Genomic DNA, 6,289 nt, shown 5'->3' with positions numbered 1-6,289 from the left:
GCTGTTATTTTGGGTATAAATAAAATCGTATTCCAATATGAACTTTAGCAAGTCAAACAATTTTCTGGAAAATAAAAAACTCTAACAAGAAAGAGATGAAGGTTAGAAGATTCATGTCCACTGAATTCACAGTGTGTCCTTAAGGAAATTATTTCCTTCAAGTACCCGAGGTTATGGAATATATCCTCCCAAGATAAAATGAATCACTTCAAAATGGTGGTTCCTCAAATTCTGCCGAACAACGAACTCACTCAACGATAGCAAATCACACTTGAGTTTTGTAAGAAAAAGGAGTATTTTGACGTCATAATTTCGTGCCAATATCTAAGGAAAATCAGATGCCAAAAGGTGTTGCATCAGAAAAGAAGTAATGGTTCATGAAGAGTTGCACTATTTCAAAACGCCGGGTCCATATGCGAGCCCATGTGTCCGCACACGACGAGATGCGGCCACATGTCACATTGCACTCGAAACAGAAAGTTCCGCAGATGGCCAAGTGCACCCGCAAGTCCCGTATTCGTTCCAAAAAACTAGTCTCTCGGTTATTTTCTGATGTTGAAGCTGAAACCGAGTGACGACGAGGACAGCTAGAGGCTTGTCTTTTTCTTATCTCACTAACAACATGGAGCAATGCTTCTAAGCACAAGGATTAGTAATAAATACAAAGACACATTTCACTTTCTCTCCATTTTTCATTCACATAACACTAGAACCCAACAACTGATAATTTACAATGAGGGGGATTAGTAATAAATATGATACTTGAGGCATTTAAAACTCTTCTTTTTTCATCTACCCATTTTGCACAATGATCTATGAATGTATGATTATCCATCGTAAAATTCAATGCCGACATATTTTTGTATATTAAAGATGCAGTCTCCAGGATATTTACTCCATATTCCCACATCTTCAAGTGAATAAGACGAAAGAAAAGCAAGAAGATGCTATAAAAAAAGGGCCAAGCACTCATTCATCCATTGCGAGTACCAGTACTGTTGTAATAGCAGAATGAACACAATGAACGTGTGGGAAGAAGAATGAGAAACAGGAGGTTGACCTCTTGATCATCATACTTCTCCGCACATGTTCAATCTGCAATTACAGGGAAACAGTTTGCTTTTTTGAATTTCTTCATAAGTGCAAACTGTTTTCTCTCTTGATTTCTTTTTTAACAAACAAAAAAAAAGAGACATATTCACCAAATTAGCAGACCAAAAATAAAACACAAAAAGATGTTAAATCCTAATGCAAACTCGAAAAGCTAATCGTTTTATTTCTTTATATTACCTTGTAGCAACATTGATTGGCACGACCATACTTGTACAAGGTCCGCACCACTGTATCATTAAGTTCTAAGGTGACCAGAAACCAAGTCTGGTGGATGAACCGTGACCATGAGATAAGAGCCTGATAACAGCCTCCATGGCCTTCCAGGGGTCATGGAGCCGTAGAGGATCATTCTCGACTACCCTTCATTTCTTTCGCTCATATAACCTGACTATAACTATGCGAACAGGCATATAACATTTTTCACTGAGTCAGCAGCTCATAAACGTTGGAGTAATCATGAAACAGGTTACACTATTTTACGAAAGTTTGGATCTGAGCTTTCCGATTAACAATGATATGAAGGTCTAAGGACTAATAGTCCCACATCGTCAAGTGAAGAAGATAGAATAGGAGTAGGGAGATACTATATAAATGGGCCCAGGACAACGTAGCAACATACTTACCTGGACGGGGTCCATGGGCGATCAACTATGTCAATGGCCTAGGTTGGTGACCTCCATTGCACTTTCGAGGAGTGCCAGCCTAAGGTCGGTGTCACTACCCGAATCGAGGCCCCGGCCTTGACGAGTATTCCGAACCATGAAGGCTCGAAACACCCCTATCTATCTGGCAATCATGCACATAATTCATATGATAAAAGAAATGTGGAAGATACACAATATTACGGAAACATGGTCATAAATCAAATGAAATCAACAAAGGGAAAATTAATGTCCCACAACATCTAGCGACATCTGAACAACCATCTGTGAAATCTCTACTACATGACAGAAACAAATTACTGTCTGAAAACTGGGACAAGGTCCCCAGTAGACCCAGAACTACTAAATGATAAATTAACTGACAGACATCAGGCCTTCCGAAACATAGAAGGCTCACCACTTGATTCTGCAAATCTGAAGGAAGAGATCTACTTGTTATCTGAACCCCTAGATTGTGCCTCCGAACCTGGGAGGGAAGAGGGTCAATACAAAAGTACAGGTACGCAGAGAAATCAAAACAAAATAAATATTTTTACAAAATATAAGTGAGAGCCATTATAAAGCAGTTTTGTATCAAATCATTTGAAAACGCATGGGCATAATGCAATAGTTTTTCAACAACAATGCTATGCAGCTGAGCTAGGTGGAATACCCTACATATCACATTTACACCAACTGTCAAACCTCGGTTGCCGCTGAGATTAGAGTACAAGTGAGGGGAAGACACACAAGATCACACAGCAGGGTGTCTCGACCCAATAAAGTATGGTAGTGCACAAGATCACAAAGCAGGGCTCCTAACCATAGTCCCAATTTGGGAATGACATAAAGTCAGGTACACAAGATCACAAAGCATGGTACCAAGTTTCCATATCGGTAAACACGGTTTTCAGCGATGAGCCCTTACACTCAAACGCCTTCTTCGGGCATCCACCTATCTCGTGTAAAATCAATGCATTCAACTTCATTTAATGAAAACACATATCATATTCTGTAGGGTATCGTCAAACCCGACTTGCAAGCCATCAATATCACATCATTACTTCATGCAACCACTATATTCATCATATTTCAACATAATAACCCTCTCCTCGCAAGTCAAAAATCATAATCGTTTTCGAAATATCTCATGTCATGCTTGTCGAGATGATTTTAAACATTTCACATCATATGAGAATTTAATACAAAATCATACAAAATCATATCAAGAGAGCGATTTCATATAATTCATGCTCTCAAGTTAACATCTTTTCGGAATACATGCATATGCGTATATCATATATCAAATCACTTCGAGAATAGGCCTAAAGACCAAATCAATATCACAAAACGTTTAAAACATAATCATAATCGTAATTTCAAAACCCCCATTTTGAAAATATGAATTTTAAAGCCCATGAGATTTTTGAGATAACCCCACGTACCTCTATATGCGAAAATAATAGGTGCTTCTTGAATCCTACATTGTGGGGATTCCAAATCTTCAATTTATTTTGAAAACTCACGGTTGAATCTTGAGTTGCTTGGGTTTTTATTTTGAAACACTAAGGAGAGTTCTTGAGAGAAAATTTGAGAAAAGGATTATATTTTGATGAATTGGGGGCTAAATCCGAAATTTAGGTGAGGTGAAATGACTAAAATTCCCCTAAGAAAACAAACAAAGCCGAAACTATCCCTCAGTTGACAAGTTGACTGGAGGAAGTAAAATGGGTATAACTCCTTACGCAGATGTTGGATTTGGATGAAACCAGTTGCATTGGAAAGAAGACTCAAAGAGATTTCATTTGATAGGTAGAAGCTCTCCCATTTCATTATATTCAGAGAGTTATGATCGTTTGAAGTTGACCCTGAAATGCTGAAAATTGGGCAATAGGCTATGCGTTTTGCTACTGTTTTGAAATCCAAACGCAGCCTTATGCATTCCGAAAAATTTTAAAACTTATCCGAGTTGTACTATGAGCTTGCCTGATCATAACGCAACTTGAAAATCTAAAAACGGATGTCAGAAAGGTTGAAAAGTTGTATCCCAAAGATTGCCAGCTAAAATGACTCTAAGTCCTCATTACACTTAGAAAAATTTTCAAGTTTTTAAGTCTAAGAGCACTCTATTAAAGGCCAATCCATGCACGACTTTTATGGGGTGTTACATTATCTCCCCGTTGGGATCATTCATCCTCGAATGATGGGTAGGAACTTGTTGAAGCCTTAAAGGTAAGGAATAACGCGGACACAACATGTCCTCTAATAAAGAATACACTGATCTGAAACATAACCATATGGGTGGAACTATTGATATTCTAAATTCTTATATCGGACATGTATATCTGATGCATGGAATACACGACTGAAGCTACTCATAAGCTGAGTTCTCATAATGAACATGCATATCTGATGCATGGATTTGTTACTAAGATGTTCTAATGAACGCAGAACTGAATACACTGATAAGCTGAACTTTTTCTATTGGACATGCATTTCTAATGCACGCATATCTGACTGAACTGACGTATGAACGTATGACTAAATACGCAATGATAACTGGTGCGAAGCTTGTAATAAGAATCTATGCATGCAACTGAATGGGGTATCTCCTCCTTGGGACCCTATGTCCCTCTATGATTGCTCAATTCACTAAGATGCTCAGAAAACTAAGGCAATCTACAGGGCACGTACGAATTAAATCATAACTGAACCTCTGGAATCTGAATCTAATGCATGATGCATGAACTGGGCTATACTCGCAACTAAGGGTATACTCTATCTTGGAATAGTAGCATGTCTGAGATTTCGAGTAGCATGAACAAATGAAAAGACGAGAGTCATGCAAATCTGACTGTTAAACTGACTTACTGACTATACAGACTGAATTATGTAAGACCTTCATACTTAACTAGAGTATCTCTTCAACACTCTCTCTAAAGAAGCTTTGGCAGTAATAGGGAGCCACGAATCTTGGGTATGGATTACACAAGACATCCAACTGAGGAACTCACAACATTGACACTACTCTGCAGTCTAAAATATAGACATATAACTCATAAATTAAGATGGAAGACCTTTGCCAACACAACTTCTTACTTTCAAGCTTAGCACACTTCTCGAATATCACTAACTATACTATTCTCATTAAATACTAAACTCATCCCATTTAGCTTAAAATTCTCATATGAGCATTGACAAATCTTTCTACTAATGTCTAAAATAGCTTAATCCTCTTCACCGTGATTAGGACTAACTCCAACTCACAAAATACTACATGCCACTCCACGATACAAGTCTAAACCATAAGATTCAACCTTCTATATCTCTTAAAAGATCACACCCTAAGCCGATCATTATAACCACATATGAACTTCAAAACACACACTCATAAAGACGCACTTCGTATATTCTACTAACCATCTATCGATATAGATCCAACACGCTACCCCAAGAACATACACACACCTACCTTTCAGCTAACCATCACATGCATCAAAGATTTGGCCCCAACCTTACTTCATACTTATGGCCTTATCTAAAACAAGCATACCATGATCTTCCATCAACAAGGAACATTTACTCCTCACCACTATCATCACATAAAGAGAAGTCACTAAAGATTAGAACATAAGATCTTGAAGCATGGAAGGATATTATATGAAACTTGACACTTAACTTAGGCCTGAGGAATAGAAAATCAACATTTGGGATTTATCAAAGAAAATCTGAATTGGGGTACACATGGCTATGAACTATATTTTGCCCATCATAAAGAGTATAGCATGAATTATGGGAACTGAGCACACTATAAAGCGTGAATACATAAGTCATGAGCTGCATGACCTCAATTTAGAGTTCATAACATATGGAATATGATTCCGACTGCTGAATGAACTAAAGTTCCTCATTTAGGAATCTGGAGGAGCACGTGATTCTCTATCATATAAATGAACATAAACTATGATCATGGAACTGAAATGTGAGGTATGAGTAGGTATTAGGATAACTGAAAAATACTAAGAAAGGAATGGGTTGAGCCTCACCCTTCCCTTCTAACATTCTATATCATCATGACACCACTACTAGAACCTAAGGGCCAGACTTGGTTACTTGTTCTATCATCTCTCCCCTTGGCCTTAAGCCATCATCTTAAGTTTGGGAGCTCCCTTACTAGACTCTAAACTAAACTACACTCACTGCATTCTGGGGTCTGGAATACAAAAATACACATAATTAATAGAACTTAACCTGAATGACTACACCTGGAAGTAGAAAAACCCACTTCTAATACCACCTTCTGAGACACACTCTATCATTCTATAGCCCAATATTCATCACATAATACTGGAACACTTACTTACTTTGGATCTTCCTAAGTGTCCCCATAGTCGGAGTGCACACCTTCTAATGCTTCAACTGTTATTTCTATGAGCTTAACCTTCAAGAACTCAATCTTAGCTTCTAACACTTAACATGGATATCACCAAGCCTTTGATGAACCATACTACTTCCGTCATAGGCAACCAATATCG

At 37.9% G+C, this 6,289-nt stretch overlaps 1 pseudogene; it reads left to right on the top strand.

The window, feature by feature from the left end:
• The first annotated feature begins 1,728 nt into the window (after positions 1-1,728).
• Positions 1,729-1,858, top strand: LOC124891121 (annotated as a pseudogene).
• The last annotated feature ends 4,431 nt before the right edge of the window (positions 1,859-6,289 follow it).

The sequence above is a fragment of the Capsicum annuum genome, unplaced genomic scaffold (assembly GCF_002878395.1).
Source record: "Capsicum annuum cultivar UCD-10X-F1 unplaced genomic scaffold, UCD10Xv1.1 ctg3065, whole genome shotgun sequence".
In the NCBI taxonomy this organism is placed as follows: domain Eukaryota; kingdom Viridiplantae; phylum Streptophyta; class Magnoliopsida; order Solanales; family Solanaceae; genus Capsicum; species Capsicum annuum.
This window is presented reverse-complemented; position numbering and strand designations above follow the sequence as displayed.